Source organism: Tamandua tetradactyla, chromosome 18, assembly GCF_023851605.1.
Source record: "Tamandua tetradactyla isolate mTamTet1 chromosome 18, mTamTet1.pri, whole genome shotgun sequence".
Classification (NCBI taxonomy): Eukaryota; Metazoa; Chordata; class Mammalia; order Pilosa; family Myrmecophagidae; genus Tamandua; species Tamandua tetradactyla.
The window spans coordinates 30316722-30336102 of NC_135344.1; the positions used below are offsets into that span (position 1 = coordinate 30316722).

Below are 19381 nucleotides of genomic sequence, written 5' to 3' on the forward strand. Positions count from 1 at the left end.
ATATTCCAGTCTATTTCTGGAATAGGGCCAGATAATGCAAAGATACCTTTTCTGAGGTACAGGAAAAAACAGATAGAGCTAACGCAGATATTGAGGAAAATCCTTCTAACAAACACACACTGCAAAATACAAATAACACTGAGAAATTTGAAGCCTATGGAGCACTGATTTAAGCCATGGCAACAACAAAACTGAAAACCAGCTATACTCCGCTTTAGCTTAATTTAACCTCCATATCACAGGCCTGCCTCAAGGAAATATATGCCCATTTCCAGGAATACACAGTATTTACATCCATCTCTACTGTATTACAAAAGATGTCTAGTTTTCAAAAGACACTTGAGATATACAAACAATACAGAAGAACATAAACACACACACACTTTCAAGGACAAAATAATAGAAACACACTCAATACGACACAGACATTGGATCTATCACAGAATTTAAAATAATTTAGGATATATATATATATATATATATATATATATATATATATATAATAAGGGCTCAAGTGGAAGAGGTTTACAACATGCAGGACTAGAGATATGGAAACTATAAGAAAGAATCAAATGGAACTGCTAGAAGCATGTCATTGATGGGCTTATTAGTAAACTTGACACACTTTAGGAAACACTCAATGAACTTGAAGATACGTCAATAGAAATTACCCAAACCGAAAGAGGAAGAACAGAGTAAAACAAAACAAGGCAAAACAAAACAAAACAAAAAACCTAAGACACTGAAGAGAGTAACTGAAAGGTGTGGGACAGTGTCAAAGGATATAATGTGTGTGTAATTAGAATCACAGAAGAAGCAGGAGAGAACAACAAAAAAGAAAAGTTGGAGCAATGAAGGTGAAATAAAGACATTTTTAGATAAAGAAAACAGTCTATTACAACAGAGCCTTGCAGATTTTAAAGACATGTTTCATGAAGAAGATAAATGACTACAGAAAGGTCTGAAATATTAGAAATATTGGTGAGAAAAGAAAATGGAAAATGTGCAGAAAACTACTTAAAATGCTATAAATCTAGAACATAATTGTCTAATTTGTGGGCTTGAAAAATATCAAATTGAAATGATGGCCAAATCTAGCATATAAATTGGAAGATGTTTGGGCCTATTATCAATTTATTGTTTTTCAGTTCCAAATTCATCCTTCTTTGCCTGCTCTGAGATAATGGAAGTGAGCTTTGTAAATATTCCTTCTGTGCCAGCTGGCACAATGTTGAGCCTTGCCAACAGAGGGGGCAGCAGGAGCACAGGAGACAGAGAGGGTTTTCTCTTTCTCACACTGGTATGCCTTGCTCAACGTGCTCCTGCAGGGTGCACCATTCTTTTCTGCTCAGCACCAGCAGAGCACTCTTTCTCCAGCACATGGTTCCTGCAGAGAGTGGCTTCTCAAGATACAAGTTCCCACCGCATGAGGTGGATAGCAGTGGCCAGCACCCAGCATTTCCCCCAGGACCTTCTAGGACTTCATTGTGGTGTGCCACCAGCAAGTTGCTACCCTGTGAATGGCCTCCAACAGCACCAGCACTCCCTTGGATAACTTTGCAGTAAGTTTTGAGGCATAGCACCTCCTTGTGATGTCTTCTTCCAGGAGCCCTTTGAGTGAACTGCAATGAATTTTAAGACAAGTAAACTTCCTGTGAACAGCTTCCTTCAGCACTCCAGAGGGTAGATTTACAGCAAGTCCAATCAGTGAAGCACTTCAGTGACTTCTCTGACACTTACACTCTCCAACCAGGTCTAGGTCCAGGGGAGTGGAAGGGCATTTACTTGGGTGCTCTATTACAGCCAATCCCTGCTCTACTACAGCAGGGATAGTGCCTGCTCCCTATAGCTGCAATTCCTAAATTCTTTACAGCCCTCCGTAACTCTTACTATTGAATTCCCCATAATGCCATGCCCTTTAATGACTCTTTTTTCTTTTCTTTAATGACTCTTTAAACTTTTTCTGTTCAAATTACTCAGTAGTTTCTTTCTCCTGATTAGGTGATGATTAATACAGAATGTGACTAAAGACTTCTAAAGTTACTGTGTTGTTTGGGAAGAGGGTAAAAAAAAAAAATTGACCTTAGAGCTGGGAAGCTAAATATATGTATATAAAACAGTGGCTAATGAGTAAAAGAGTTGAAATAGAGAATATAATTTCTAAGTGAGAATGGAGGATGTTTGGAATGGATATGGGTAAAAGTAAAAAATAGGTATGCGTGTTGTAGAGAATGGCTAGATGTTCACCAAACATATTTACTATATATTTTGGGCACATATATTTACAATATATTTCTAGTATCCCTATAGTTAGTTGTGGCCATATGACTGAATTCTGATCAATGGGATGTTGAAATGATGAAGCACTTTCAGGTCTAATTCATAAAAACCTCTCATGCCTAATTCTCCATGCTCTCTCCTCTTCTCTGGCAATCTGAATGAAGGAAAATATAAAGAGAAAAGTCCCAAACTCACCATTTAGAAAAAGGTCCACCATTGAAAAATACCTGTTTTGGACTTTATGCAAGGGACAAATTCCCAAATGTCAGCAAGTGAGTGGGACATTTGGGAATTTCTCAGTACTCACTTGCTGACATTTGGGAATTTCTTTAATACATAAATTAGTGTTGTCTTAATTAATTTTTTGTATTAACAAATAAAAAAGAGAAAACAACAAAAATACACATTTGAAAAGCAAGACAAAAAGAAAAATTAATTTAGATGGTAGAAATAAGTCTAGTCATATCAATAATCACAATATGAAAGTCAAATTTCTCCAGTTAGGTTAGATTATAAAGATTATCAGTAACCCATAATAAAAGTAGGGAACCTTTGAAAAGATTTTTAAAAACTGTATACCATCCACCACCTATCCCATATTATTGACAGCCCCTTCCAACCTGAACAAGTTAGAGTGGAAATAGCCCAAATACCCCTAAAGAGTCGGATAACGATCAAAGGTGATGGTGGAGTTGTACAGAGAAGGTCGGGTTTACAAATGAGTGTGAGTGCTGAATCATTAAACTCATACTTCTTTCAGCCTCTAGTACCTTAGAGCAGCTAGAAATAAAAACCTAAAACTGTAGAGTTATAACCAAACTTGAAAATCTTTCTACAACCAGTTGTTGCGATATACTTTCACATTTATTGCTCTTATATATGTTATTTAAAGAGAAGGAGGAGTATAACAGAGAAGATAGGATTTCACAAAAGAGTATGACTGCTGAATCATTATACTGATTATTTCTGTTGGTCTTCAGTATCTTGAAGCAGCTAGAAGAAAAAATGAAAAATCATGGAACTGTAACCCACACCAAACTTTAAAATCTGTTCTATAACTACTTGTGAAAATGTACTTGGAAATGTATTACTTTTATATATATATGTTATATATTACACATTAAAAACATTAATAAAAATAAAGCTGTATATAGGAAAACACAACCCCAAAAGAGCCTGACTAACATATCTTTTCTATACCTCTTCCTTCTTAATAATAAAGAGAATCTAATCATGCATCAAACTGACATACATGTAAAAATAGAGAACGTAGCCACTGATATTAAGAGACAATTTATCGACAATCAAAATTTTTTAATTTGCGTAAATTCAATCTCCTTTACTCTCTCAGTGTAAATAAGACTCACTGGGAACAAAAAGGACAAATGTAATTGGACTCTCTTCTTCATTCTCCCCAAAGAATGAAGTCACCTAATATTTGCTTTCCCTTCACAACTTCTCAATTCTTTCCTGAAATGGCAATAGTGAGGTCAGCTGTTTCCCAGCAACAGAGGGAACGTTTTAGTTCAAGGCTTTTGACCAATAATAGTAGACAAGCCTTTGTGTCCTACAGATAACAGAATTGTGATACTTGGCTATCAGGGAGAAAGTATGCTTATTTGATGTGACTTAAGTAAATATAAACACAGGCAATCTAAGATTCAACCTTTTACATTTAAAAATGGTGTTTGAGAAAGCTTACTAAACTCACGGCTGTCCTTTCAGTCTTCTATGCTGTTTCTTCCTTTACTCAACCACCAAGTGTTGGAAAAATCTTGGTTTGGTATTATTCCTTCTTTTGTTAAATATCTGCACTCTCTCCAGATGATCTTGTTCAGTCTCATGGCTTTGTATACAGTCTATATGGTTAAAAATGCCAAATGTATATATCTAGCACTGTTTTCTCCCCTTGAACTTAAGATGCATATGTTCAACCATGATATAGCATCTCTTCTTGGTTATAATGGAAATCTCAAAATTGGCATGTCTAAGATACAGCTCTTGATTCTATCTTTTCCCCCTTCCCAACACTCTTCCTCTTGCTGTTTGATAATCTTACTAAGTAAGCTCATCTTCCTGTTTAATAGTAAGTAAGCTTATTAATGAGCTCCAATAGTGGCTCATTCAAAAAATCTGGGCACAAATTTTGGTTCTTCTCTTCCTGTAAGTCCACATGTTAAATTTTAATAGCTTATCCTCTTAGCTCTGCCTCCAAAATATATTCACTTCAGTCCATATCCACTATCCCACTAGAAATTTCTACCATAGTCCCTCATTTGTGATGAGATCAAATACTATAGAGCTGTATGATGGAACTGTGATTGAAGAAACATTCTAGATTCACCAGGAAAATCTGATTTGGCATACAAGGTCATGCGCTTGTACAATAATACTTATTGAACACTTACTATGGACCAGGTAGCACCTTATCTTTCCTACACCTCACAAGAGCTATGGAAAGTAAATGGAATTACTCTAATTTAACAAAAGAAACTGAGGTTCTCAGGATCACATTGCTACTAAGTGGCAGGAATGACATTTTCTTCCCTTTCAATAACTCTATGAGTCTCTGAATGATACCTCTATTTTAAATATATGAAGAGAAAAACAGACTAAATATTCTACCTCCTGTCCATAGAGTTAAAACCTTCAGAACTTATTACTTGCCTTACAAATGAAAAGAAATCATTGAAAGCAGTTCTAGAATTTGTCTGGGGCAATACTTCAAAGCCTACAATTAATCAGATGTCATTCACCTAGGACAATAGGCTAAACAAAGAACCTGCTCTATATTTGGTTGATAAAAGAATACAATTCTTTTTTTTGTAACATGAGCAGGCACTGGGAATCAAACCCGGGTCTCGGCATGGCAGGTAAGAACTCTGACTAATCTAATTTTATTGATAAATTTTTATTGAAAGCTGATTATGTGTGTGATAACATATATCCTAGATAAAAAATATGCTGACCATTGTCAAACTACATGACTGACTGTCCACTTCCACGAATATGGCAGCCATCACTATGTACTTGGATCTGTATTGGGCAGTTAAACGTGAATAAGATTTAGTACCTTGACTTGATAGAGCTCAAATCTAGTAGCAATTTGCTCAAAGTATGCTCTATAGATCTACCTGGCAATTCATGAATGTTTAAAAAATATATATCCTGGGCTTGACTCCTGAATCAGAATCTCTTAGGGAGTTCCCTTGAAATCTTCCTATTTAACAACGTTCTTAATGGTGTTATAAACAGTTTGAGGAAAGTAAGAAGATTTGGAAAAAACAACAGGGCTCTGAAGAGGACCCTAATTCCACAGATAGCAGAGAAATCAATGGAAAATGCCCTTTACTTTGTGAACAAATTAGACAGGTTAATCTGGCAAGATTAAAGAGTTTGTTTTTATTCAGTTTTTAGAATTACAAGTAGTCTCTTTTCTGATTTTTGAGAAACTGTTGAATTTAAGTTATATTTCACTTGAACAAATATTAACATTTTTTAGGAAAAAAGTTGCAAAGTGCAACAGGTGGGGATTCTAGTTATAATTTTGTCCATAGGAATCTGTGCAAAGCACGTACCCTCTTCACGCTTCAGCTTCTTCACCTCCCTATTACCCAGGGAGATATATGTATTTCCTAAAATCAATAGATTGGATTTAACACCAGAGGGGACATCCATACTACCCAGGAAGGTAGTATCTGTGAAGATCTTGGCTCTGACTTTGATAGACAAGGGTGTTCTGTGGATAATACCATGAAAGAACAATCATTCTTGCAAATTTCCTTTAATGTCACTAATTGGATTAACCCAGTTTCAGACCTCTGGATTCACATCTATATCTTACCCAATGAAATCATAATTAATATTGAGTCACAGACATCCCTTTCTGGATTTCACAGAGATGGTAAAATGAGTCTCTAGTAGGTGGGATAATAAACAACAGTAGCTCTAGAAGCAATAAATCAGGGACTACAGACTTCAGTCATCATGAGAATAGAAATAAGGGTCTGAGTTGAGGGCACTGAAGTGTTATCAAAGGATAAGTTTATTTTACTGGGTAAGGGACTCAGAAATATCCTAGCCACTCTTTCTTTGGGCAAGGAAACCAAATATACAGGAAACAAGGACACAGGAAGACAAAGCAACTCTTTATTATTAGCTTGGGCTCCAAATATCAGTGCTGAAAAATGGTGAATTCGTCTCAAATCCTATCAATTCCTTTACCCAAGCTTGGCCTAAATGGTTTGATACAAATAAACATAAGTATCAGAAGAAGAGAAAGCCCTCTGTTATGCTGCCAGCCATGACACCCTAAACCCTAGTAGAGAGTTACCAAGGCTATTTTATTCCAGGCCTTTTTCTGAGGGAACAACTATTCTAGGTCTCACTGCCACTTGTATGAAAGGAAGTTCTGAGGAGAGAAGGAGGAAGGAGGCAAACTGCAAGGGAAGGACAGAGGGAAAGAGAAAGAGAATATGAGAGAACCAAAGAAGAGCTGAGACTTCTGGTAAAGGTTCATACTACCACAGCTGTGCAGAGAATGATAGACTCATAATTACAGCCACCATGACTTTATCCCCATTATGGCTAAAAATTTTACTATATGACTCTCAAATTATTTATAGGTTGAATATAAAATTTGAAAGCCAATATGCAATGCCTACATTATAATAAAACTAAATAAATAACTTTCACACCTTATCAAATAGTATTCTTTTTTCCATGGTCAAATTTCATGTTGCTTGCCTCTCTATCTTTTAATTTTATGATCTGAAAGATTTTTTCAACTTTATCATCCAAACTTTCTATGATCATTTTTATTTTGAAATATACTTATTTGTAACTTCTGTGGCCTCTTTCTTATATTCTAATGGGTCCTTTTAAAAATTTTAACTTTTTATTTGGAAATAACTGTATATGCACAGGAAAGTACAAAGACAGTACAGAGAGTTTCCATGTACCCTTCACCCCAATGATTATACCTTATATAATTATAGTACATCTAATTATTCCTTTTTAAAAAGCAACTTCTTTAAAAATTATTCCTTTTTAAAAAGCGGTATGATGGTGGCTCAGCAGGCAGAGCTCTCGTCTGCCATGCTGGAGACCCAGGTTTGATTCCGGATGCCTGCTCATGAAATAAAAAAAAGAAAGCAAAAGCAACATCTTGTTTTATGGATGTAATATCTTCTTAAATCTTTTTGAAGATATTAATTAAGATTGCTATGCTTGTTTGTAATTTGATTTCTGTGCTCTCTCATTTATGTTTCCACTACTGTTATTTTGCTTTATTTTGACCTTCTCAAGCTACAAATTTTCTCAAATGTTTGATTGTTGATAAATATTTTTAAACAATTTCATAGGAAAGCTGATGGGGAGTTCTGTGTGCATCCATAGGACTAGTCAATTGGCAGGCTTTGTGGTGAACAGCGTGTAAAGTAGCAGTTATACTGGGAAAACTCTAAATGTCAGGAAAGGGAAGTCTTAATCCTGGATCCCTGTTTCCTATCCCTGTAGTCCTTATGCTACAAACCCAGACACAATGCTTGCCAAAAATAATTATCTGCCTCTGCCCACCCAAGGATCAATGCCTGCTTCTGGTTCACCTGCTTTTGCAGCAGTGGGGAATGGAAAGAAACAGCTAGCATTTCCTTATTTAGACCTCAAATTAATCTCTCAATTTTGAGCTCATTCTTACTTCTGCCAAACTTAACATCTGCATTTTCATCAATATTCATGTAACTACATTCTCTTCTCTATGGGATTATTCACATGAATTAAGAACCCACAATTTTACTTAAACTGCTGCATACTTCTTTATAGAAGTGTTGGAGTATTAGGATCTGTCTACAGTTTTCATTTCCTTTATAGCTAAATAAACTCCTGACTGTCCATCTCTGATTTGAAGGGTCCCAATAGTAACCAACCCCTATGACAATAGGAGTCAGCTGAGTTACTGGCTGTAGCTTGAGTCCAGCTGAACCCATCTTCATCAGTAGGCAAACAATATAAAAACAAACTCTTCATTTGAAATAAGGCAACATAAAATAATTAAAATTGCATAAACAGTTAAAAGTTTGTTCATCAGACTAAAATAGTTCTTAACAACGACATCTTGTATAAAAACCTTTATATGACTATAATATCCAAGAAACTACAAAGCACCTGATTTTAAACTTTCCATTTTTAGTGCTCAATATGGAAAAGATGGTATTTGCATATTGGTTGATATCTTGGGTGGAAGACAATATTTTAGGAAGCATAGCTCCTGTATCGACAAACGGAGAAGTCACCATTCCACTGGTAAGTAATGGACTCTGACCGTGCTAAATGTATCCCTGCAGTTGAAAGCCTCCAAAATGAAGGGGAAAAAACTGATTTGAAATGGTTTGGGATCCTAATTCTGTTAGTGGAAATGAAAATTGATAGACAACATTGGGTAACCTGCTGGAACAAATAGATTCTTGATTCAGCAGGAATCCAACCGCTATTATGTTCCAGGTGAACAAGCATTACTTAAGTAAATAAATCCCTTCTTTTTCTGTACATGCTTTCCAGGTTTGCCGCATTTATTAAGTTAGAAGTGGATTCAGACTGTAGAGGAGGAATACTCCTTTGGGAGACATCATGGGATTAGCGGGATGGATAGAAAGGTCACTGAGCTTCAGAGAGGGGCAAAGTTGTGTTAGCAGCTTTCTTATAATGGAGCCTGCTATTAACATAGTGGTATTTTGAATTTACAAAGTCCTAGGCTTCAATGTGTACTGCAAACATTAATTAATCCTCACAACCCCTTTCACCATGTGAGAAGTGCTTTCAACTTCTCACAGATGAAGTAACTTGGAACAGAAGATATTAAGCCAGTGTAAAAGGATAGACAGATTAGTCCATGGTAAACCGGAAGACAACACAGTAGGAATTGCAAATTTCGAGCCCCGGGGAAGAAAGCATATTCCTGTGGATTTTGTAGGAAAGAGGAAGATCAAACATTTCCTGAAATTTATGAATAGAAATGTAGGGAATCAACCACCGATGAGTAGTTAAAACTTTGTTTGCATTGGGAAGGCAACTCTTGCTCCATGAGATTTTTTTTTTAAGAAGTAACAAGAAATATAACCCATTTGAATGCAATAAAAAGGGATTCTATTCCAACATAAAAATAAAACAAAATAAGCCCAAAGCTGTCTAATTGTGTTGCACTGAAATCAGTGATATTTAGTAGCTCTAACATATAAGAGATTAAATTCTCTTTTTTCCGGTTTAAAAAAAAAATCAGAATTAAAATATCTCTTTTATTTAGTATTCCTCTTCTGAGAGAGAAAAAAAGAGAGTGAAAAGTTTTACCCCAAAGGAGTGGGAGATGTCACTTATTGAAAAGGCAGATTTCATCTAGATTTGACAAATGACAGCAATGACATTTTCAGAATCACAAAAGCCAGAGCAGTACGCTCACTCGCTTCTGAGGTGAAATCTCTCCAAGTTGAAAATAGGATTATAAATAAAGTACTCTTCAAAGACCAATCACAAAACCATTTTCCATGAGAAACTTAAAATAGAACAAAATATCACATTTATGTTTGTGTGATCCATTTTACTACCTGCCACTCGAATCTCCAGAAGAATCTAGCTTAAGAAAAATATCAAAGACAGGTTTATTACCAAGAGCCACATGTTCTATTTTCCTCTAACAACCTAACACAAATGCCAGACACAGAAGTTATTCCTGGTTCATCGTATCATTTAATTCCCTCTGACAGGTTTACTAGTCTTTGAAACTGTAAATTCATTCATTGGATAGAAGAGACTTGTTAAACTCTGATATATTATTTTTGTTTGTTCGCAAGGATAGATACTATCTCTTTGATGTATAGAATATTGCTGAGAAGGGCTCTAGTTTGTACTAATGGGGGAAAAATATTGATGACTGTCAAAAAATTAAGTGCTTTGTCCTAGTTTTCTGATTGATACCAGTGAAATCAGCAGCATAAATTAGGCAGCAGAACAGGTCATGAATTCTGTTGTGGAATGGGGAATTAAAGGGTTAGAGGTACATATCTTGTGATGATGTAAATGAGGGATCTTGAAACTCATTCCTACTTTTCTTAGAGAAATAGCTCTTTCTGGGTCTCCTCATCTTTTCTCAGGTTGCTCTTGACCTCTAAATGAAAAGTATCCAAGACTGCCTTACCTCACTTTGCGAACATATATGCTGGACAGCACTGCACACGGTAGGAAGGCTAAAGGAGAGACGGCATTAGTAGCACGCAGAAAAGCCTTCATCTGCAGAGTGGAAATGTTGTGTGGAATCATTCCCTGTATTCCCCCCTCTGGGGTCCAGAGGGCCGCCGCAGACCACCCGGGAGTGCAGCCCTGAATGACCGTCGTCGCCCTGCGCTAGCTCACCGGGAGCAGCTAGTCAAGGCAAGGCCAAGGCTTGAGGAGACCCCCAGCCCTGCTTCAGTCCCCCCGGAAGCTGACTGATCTATGCACGGCCGAAGATTGAGGAATCGACACATGGACATCCAGCCTGCTGGGTCTGTGGACTTACTGCCTTTTTCTTATTCTTTGCATTTGTCTTCATTTAGCAGCCGTAGCCCTCCTGGAAGCACGACGCCTGGAGTTCTTCCCTGAGACCAGGTTCACTTTAATCCGGTGGGATCGTTTTTACTCAAGTACTCTGTAACTGTCAGCATGTTTCTCACCTTCATAAGTTTGTTTATGAGGTCCCCCTGGTCCCTTCGGGAGGGGGCAATGTGTGCCAGGCATGTCTCCAAACTGTTCATTCCGGGGAAGAGGTAAAAACCACCGTGGTACACTATCGCCATGCCACCTGCCAGGGTCGGACTTCAGCGTGGGCTTTTAACACAGTGAGATACACCCTCTGCCTAGGCACCGCTAAGCCCCGACTCCCAGCCACCAAGTACAGAGTGTTCTCCGCATTGGCAAGGAGGGCCTATCTCGTCTAGCACCTTGCCTGGTGCAAGGGTCACTCTGAGCTCTACCACGTGCATGTCCTTAGGATAGGCTATCATCATCCGTATCACTTCCCCAAGGACAGGAGATCGCCTCCAGGCCCAGCCAAGCTTCACCACAGCTGTCGCCCTTTGTACTCACTACAGCTGCTCCTTTAATCCTACCAAATGCACTGGGAAGCCCGCCGTGGCTCTCGCAGTAGTCTAGTGTTTCTACTATGATGTAACATTGAGGGGCTGCCAGGGACTAGTAGCTGAAAGTCTCTTTACCTTACACAAAGAAATAAAAACCCTCATCGACACCCGGATGGAGGCCCCTGCTACGTTCATGGTCAGTCAGAACAAAGTATGCAAACTGCAGAGCAAAGAGCAAAGGTTCCCACTCCCCCCAGTTACCCCAGAGCTAGGCCTGCGGAAGATCTACTCATTGAACTAGTCGAGCAGATTCCCTCCTTCCCCAATACAACGTCATGCTATATTTGTGGGGGCTCGGGGATCAGGGGCCTTGGACAGCCCAAGAATGGGGTATCCAACGCTCTAAACCTTTCTTTTCCAGACGTCCCCGAGCCCCAGGCAGCTGGGGGAGCCTGGCAACGGAGATAGTAGAACACGCTGAGTGGTGCGATGGGGCCGAGCATTCTACCACCCGGGCGGGAAACTTGTGTGCTCAGGAAGGCGCGTCCTTCATGAGGGGGCAGACAGGCTGGGAAGGGGATGAAAATGCTGGCCAAGCTACCCCTTATAAAATGCTTAATCTAACCAGGTATTGGAACAATGTAATTATCCTGGCCCTTGGCAAGCCCCGGCCAGATTTTATTGGATATGCGGGAAAAGCAGCCTATAAATGGCTGCCCGCCGGGTGGACGGGGGTCCTGCGCAGTGCGACCATTCGCCCAGCTTTCTTCTTCTTCTTCTTTTTAAATTTTTTTTATTGTATAGTATAACATATATATAAAGCAAAGAAATAAAAAAGCAATAGTTTTCAAAGTACTCTTCAACAAGTGGTTACAGAACTGATCCCGGAGTTTGTCATGGCTTACCATAGGATACTCTCATATTTTTCCTTCTAGCTGATCTAGAGAATAGGAGGCTAGAGGGCTGAAAGACTTTTTTACCATCACAATTGACTTTTTTTTTCCTTCTTTTTTTGTGAACCTAAACATATATACAAAAAAACTAAAACTTTCCAAGACAACACCACAATTAGTTGTAGAACATATTTTAGACTTTGACATGGGTTACAATTTCACAATTTTAGGTTTTTACTTCTAGCTGCTCTAAAATACTGCAGACTAAAAGAGATTTCAATTTAATGATTCAGCATTCATATTCGTTTATTAAGTCCTGTCTTCTATGTATAATTCCACCATGATCTTTGATCTTTCCATACCTCTCATTGGGGTAGTTTAGGCTATGGCAATTCCAAATTTTTTATATTGGAAGGGTCTGCACAGTAATATGAGGTAGGGAGATGGAACTATCTAATGTTCTGGAGAGGCTGGGCTAGGTTTCAGGATTTATCTGCACCAGGGACCCATCTGGAGGTTGTAGGTCCCAGCTCTCTTCTCAGCCCCTGTTCTGGGGTAGCCAGCTCAGGTACCCACTGCGGGCACTCATCAGAGAAAAACCAGGAGTGGCAGACAAGACCCAGACAGGGAGTTGAGAAGATAATTAGTGGCCCCCAGAACGAATAATCCAATATTACGGGTCTGCCACCTGGGCTCAGGATGGGTCGTGGGGGTATTGAACCCCCATCTACATGCTCAACTGTATCATCTGCCTCTTTTAAGCAGTTCTGGAACTAATAACTAACAGACCTTCACGGGCACTAGAAGCCTTCCTTAGCCGATAACCAGGATAAAATCCGGGCGGCCGTTTACCAAAACCGGCTGGCCCTAGACTATCTCTTAGCAGATGAGGGAGGAGTCTGTGGGAAATTCAACTGGACTGACTGTTGCCTCCAAATAGTCGAACAAGGAAAAGCTATTAGAAAAATAACCAATGAAATAAGAAAAGTAGCCCCTGTCCCCATACAAACAGGGGAAGGATGGAACCCAAGTGATCTGTTTGGAGGAGGGTTCTCTATGTTCAGAGGGTTCAAAACCCTAATTGCTAGTGTCCTAGGCTTGCTAGGCATATACATGCCTCCTTGTCCCATGCCTCCTGCCGCTCTTCATAAGTAGCTTACGACATTCAGTCAGAGCCTTAATAGAAAAGCAGACCTCGGCAAAAAATCCTGGCAATATGGAAGCACCAATACCAGCCCTACAACTAGAAGAAAATGGGGTATAAGTGATGCAACTGTCCACTTATGTGGACAAACATAAGGGGGAGTGTAGCAGGCAGGCCCTGTTTGCCCAAGCCATTTCCTCTCACAGTAGGCAGGCCCCTGTTTTCAGGCCATTTCCCCTTTGAAAAGTCTTCCAGGCCCTGAAGAAGGTCGAAACTGCATGTAAACAGGATGCTCACCCCGGAAAGATTTGAAATTGCACGTAGGAAGGATAAGAAAAATTCCCGTAGAGACCCCTTCCCTTCTGTACATGGGCACATAGCTGAGCATCGCCTTAACACCCTGTGACAACCCCTGTTGGGGGCTCAGACTTTCAAAGGTGACTTGGCTGAGCCCTGAATGCACAGGCTAATAAAGCTTGTTTTCTGAAACCAGAGCCTCAGTCCTGGTTCATCCAGTGTTTCGTGTGAAGTTCCTGGAGGCTTGCAGCCTTATCCCTTGTTTCATGAAATAATACCTCTGGAATATGCTTATCAAATCAGAAAAATCCTTATCAAAGAACTTATAAAAAAGCAGACCTGACAGTTAATTCAATCCTATGTGATTCCCAAGCCCACACTCTTTCCGTAAGATCAAGACTTTCTAAAGCACGTTGGACACAACTTCTAATAATTTTTCATCAGCCTTGTTCCAAAAAGGATATTACGTGATTTACAAATATGTAGTTCTTATAGGAGGTTAAATAATGCTTAAGTAAAAAAAAAAAGTGAAATAAATTGCAAAGAAAGACAGAGAGGTTCAGAAAGAATCTGAAACTAGTTTAAGGCATACCAGGATACCATGAAGTCTTTTTAGAGATGAGACTCAAACTTGACTATGAGTCTTCTGGTGGTAAGGAGACGATATGCTCATATTGATCTCCAATTTCTGCTTCTGAAAGCCAGCTACTTATTTAGAAAAATTGCAGCTATATTCCATATTAAGACTAAGACTTTTTTCTGCTTTAAGTTCTCATACAACCATGTATTCCAATGAACAAAATCCTCAAAACATCCTTTCAGAAAACGTAGTGTCAAATTTAATTAGGATCCTTTTCTCTAAAGTTAGATTACAGCATCACATCAAAACACAAGTCAGTAAAAGCAACATTAAACAGATTTTGGAGATTTGGAAGGGCAGGTTGCAGAAACATGATTCAGTTCAGGTATATGGCTTCTTAACTGTCAGGCATAATGTCTGGCCAGATGTCAGAGTATATAGGAGAATATACAGATTGAAAAACTCCTCAATATCATAGATAAATATTACTTCTCTTTGTTGAGTTTTTAAACATATCCAGCATGGTGAATTTAAAATGATAATTCCTGATAAGTAGCTGGATATCAGCAATGCTCTGTGGCCAGTAAATAGGGCACCTACAGGTTTCAACAATTATACTCAGAGGAGGTTGCAACATCGTGTTAAGGCATTAAAGAAGATCTCTTAAAATAAAAGCGCATTATCTGGTATTAAGATATTATCAGGATTAACATCTTAGTCTTAGTTCTTCCCATTAGTTATTACATAGCAAGGCCCTGAAGGAAAAGGGTGCAGGATGCAAAGCTTTTAAAGAAAGTTCTGGAAATATTTTCACCTCTATTTCCTCAACAGTAAGCACAATAGTTAGATTCACAGCATCACATCAAAACACAAGTCAGTAAAAGCAACATCAAACAGATTTTGGAGATTTGGAATGACTCCTTCATTTTGGACATTGGACAAGTTGACCCTAGGGCTTGAGCTGCATGTGTAGTCCTGTATGTCAGCTCTCAGGCTCAACTTCCAACCATATGGCTGCCTCTGTTCTTCAGCAGCTAAGAGAAGTATGGGTGGTGGCCTATGTTCCTTACCCTGGGCATCCCCTGCTACTGGCTATTTTAAATTAGTCCAGAAGAGTCCTACCATTTCCTCCATCAGCATTGGGCTATGTATGAGGAAGACTTCTAGAAATGGTCACACTTACTCCTCTGAGGGCTTTAGCTACTGTTGCTCCCCAATGCTAATTAGCCCTTCCAATCTACATCCCCTCTCACCTCTGAACACATGGTGACACTGCGCTTTCCTGAATTGGCCTTAAATCATGCTAAATGAGGGGTAGACATGCCTTGTACACTCCTCTACCCTGCACCTGGGTCCACTGCCTTTCTTTCTAGCTGGTGGCAGTGTGCATAAGGTAGAGGTGAAATCAACATGTAAAAAGTATTATCACTGGGAGTGCAATGATGATAGCCTAAAGAGGTCGGGGAAGACATGTTCGGAAGACGTGCTGTTCTACCTTTATACTATAAAATTCTTAACAGTAAAGTTGACATGTCAGGAAAATGAATTGTTGTTCATGTTTTCATGCATACTCTAGGTAAGATATATTTGGAGCTATTATCAACAAAGCGGAGTAACAACCCTGGGAGTATCAATGGAAGCCAGAATTCACAGCGGGCTCAATGGATGATGCAGTGTCATGAGGACTCTTGTTATTAGTAGTTATTAGTAGTTATATAAAGTCTCCAGGAACACTGAATTGGGGAATACTGAATCATTGCCCCTAGAGGAATCATAGGGTTAAATTTCTATGAGCCTCTGACCACATTTCCTCAATTAATTGATACATAGTCATGTTTTATATGTGTATCTGTTTAAAGATACCTTATATCTTTTATTTCTCCCTTAAATTTACATACAATGATTCCCTAGGAAGTGCTTTGTTTCACCAGCCTTAGGAGACTCAACCCCATCTAGAAACAGTATCATTGCCTTCAGAATTTAGAGCAACATTTAAACAACAATTCTGGAAAAAAAAAATTAAACAACTTTAATTGTAAATTGCATGGGGGGCAGGTTATTGGAGCTCATTAAATATGGTGTTGCTTCATTAACACTGAACTCATAGCCAACAGCACTTTAACTCATGCCTGAACAAAATCCACACACACATGCTCCATAAGGCACATCACAGCCTTCCTGTGCTTAGCAACAGGAGACAGCTCTTCACCATTAGGCTTGGGGGCCATTTTTTACAGCTTTATTGTGGTATAATCACAAACACATGAGCCATCAAAAAGATACAAACACTGTCTCACAGCATCATCACACAGTGGTGCATATATCCCCATGACTGATTTTAGAACACTGTCATTACTCCAGAAAAGAAATAAGAATTATAAAGAAATAAAACCAAATCCTCCCATACCCCTATTGCTAATTCACAGTATCTGTGTAGTATATGTGGTACTGTTGATGAAAGAATATTAAAATATTACTAGTAACTATAGTCCATAGTTTATAATAGTTATGTTTTCCCAGCATACTCTATTAACTTTTATTTTTACATTTGTAGTGGTTCACGTGAGAATTTATTTACATATATGACTTTAAACCAAGCACTTTCAATCAAATTTTAGTACTTCTTATAATTCCAAGAACTCGCTACCATCACCTCTATCCATTTCCAAACATTTTTTTTATGGACTTTCAAGTTTTATTGAACATCTTTTTCTAAATTTATTTTCCATTTGGAATTCATGATTTTGATATGTTCACTTTATAAAATATATAGTATATGTTAGTATGTGTCACTCATGAGAATAAATATTTAAAGGATTAAAGCCCATAAATGTCTAACATAACACATTTTGTACTCCATTTTAAATTTTGAGTACCTCAGAAGTAAAAAGTTTTGTCTTAGTTCTATTGTATCACATATTTTCACCATCTTTTAGTTTTCAGTGTTTATGAAGAGATTTTGGTATTAAAGGGTTCTAAGTAGAAAATATTTTCACTGGCAACTGCAATTCTCTTTAGCAAATCATTATTTATTTCAAAAGGGTGTGGCAGTAGTAGGCATGGTAGAGCTGATATGTGAAAAAACTATGGTCTTGAACCAATATTCTAAAATGATACAAAGAGTAATATGTATTTCAAAACTCAGCCTCAGGAAGAACAGTTTGACAGGCTTGGTTCTGAGCATAATACTGTTAAATTATATGCTTATTTATCTCTTTCTTTTGGGTCTAGTTCAGGCCTAAGTTAAAACAATCTATTCCTGAAATGGACTTGCTAGTAATTTGAAACAATCCTATTTACAAGAAGAGTTTAATTTAATTTACTCAAAATCATTTCCCTTTAGTGTACATGGGAAATGTGGGCCATTCTGGAAATAATTAAATGTAGTGATTTCCCCACTCCCATTCACCTAACCTTAACATCTCACCAGTCCTTTTTTTAAAAAAAATATTTTTATTGAGATACCTTCATGCATCATATAGTCCATCTAAAGTATAAAATCAATGGCCCACAATATCATCATATAGTTGTGTATGCATCACCGTGATCATTTTTAGAACATTTGCATCATTCCAGAAAAAGAAATAAAAAGAAAAACCCCATACATACTGTATCCCTTACCCTTCCCTCTCATTGACCGCTAGTATTGCAATCTACCCAATGTTTTTTTTACCTCCTTATCCCCATATTATTTATTTATTTATTGTCCTTATTTCCTTACTCATGTGTCCATACACTGGGTAAAGAGAATGCCGGTCACAGGGATTTCACAATCACATAGTCACGCTGTAAAAGCTATATAGTTATACAATCATCTTCAAGAATCAAGGCTACTAGAATACAGTTCAGTAATTTCAGGTATTTCCTTCTAGCTATTCTAATACACTAAAAATTAAAAATATATACATAATTATTTATATAATGCATAAGAATAACCTCTCCATTCTATTTGGCATCTCTCAGCCACTGAAATTTTATTTAGTCTCATGTCTCTCTTCCTTCTTTTGGTCAAGGAGGCTTTCTCAATCCTATGATTCTGGGTCCTGGCTCATCCCTGTAAGTCATGTCACATGTTGCAAGGGAAATTTAAATCCCTGGGAGTCATGTTCCAGGTAGGAGAGAGCAAGCAGTGAGTTCACCTGCCAATTTGGCTTAGAGAAAGAGGCCACACCTGAGCAACAAAAGAGGTTATCTCAGGCTGATTCTTAGGCATAATCATAAGTTGGCTTCACTCCTCCTTTGCAGGAATAAGTTTCATAGAGGTGAGCCCCAAGATCAAGGGTCTGGCCTATTAAATCGGTTGTCCCCAGTGCTTACATGAATATTAGGAATACCCAAAGGTACGGAAGTTTAATATTTCCTCCTTTCTCTCCAGTCCCTGAAGGGGACTTTGCAAATACATTTTTTTTTTTTTTGGCATAGACTGGCACCAGGAATCAAACCCAAGTCTCAAATACCTTTTTATCCTCTGCCCAAATTACTCTACATTCCCAAAGGCTTAAGTTCAACCTTGCCAACAATCCTGTACATATTAGATAACTGCATCCCTTTTTCCCCCTTCTGTCTATCTAGGTGCCCTGTATTCTACATTTTTCCCCATGCATGTCTTTATTTTATTACTCATCTAACCATACACTAGATAAAAGTTATATCAGTCACAAGATTTTTATAATCATACAGTCATGAGATAAAAGCTATAGAGTTATACAATCATTATCAAAGATCCAGGTTACTTGGCCACAATTTAGCAATTTCAGGTATTTTTTCCCAGCAATTTCAACAGACTAGAAACAACTGTCACAACTTCTCTCTCTTATTTGATCATTCTCTCAATCTTCAGAGGTATTTGGACAATGACCATTATAACTTCTTCATGCTAAAAAGGGGTGCCTACATTATGGGGTAGAGGAATGCAACTGGCTAATGTTTTGGGAGAGACTGGTACCTCTGGGTTTCAGGATTTATCTGGGATTAGAAAAATCTGGAGATCTTAAGTTTCTGAAAAAATAAACTTTATGAGTAAAATTTTTGTAGTATCTTTGATAGAGCCCAGAGTATTCTTTAAGGTATTCAGGAATAT

At 38.1% G+C, this 19381-nt stretch overlaps 1 long non-coding RNA gene across 1 annotated transcript; it reads left to right on the forward strand.

Annotated features, from left to right (window-relative positions):
- Positions 1–4638: 4638 nt before the first annotated feature.
- Positions 4639–11636, forward strand: LOC143662061 (uncharacterized). Its single transcript, XR_013165123.1, has 3 exons — positions 4639–5153; positions 8471–8583; positions 10425–11636. It is a non-coding gene; the product is annotated as an uncharacterized LOC143662061 (long non-coding RNA).
- Positions 11637–19381: the final 7745 nt, after the last annotated feature.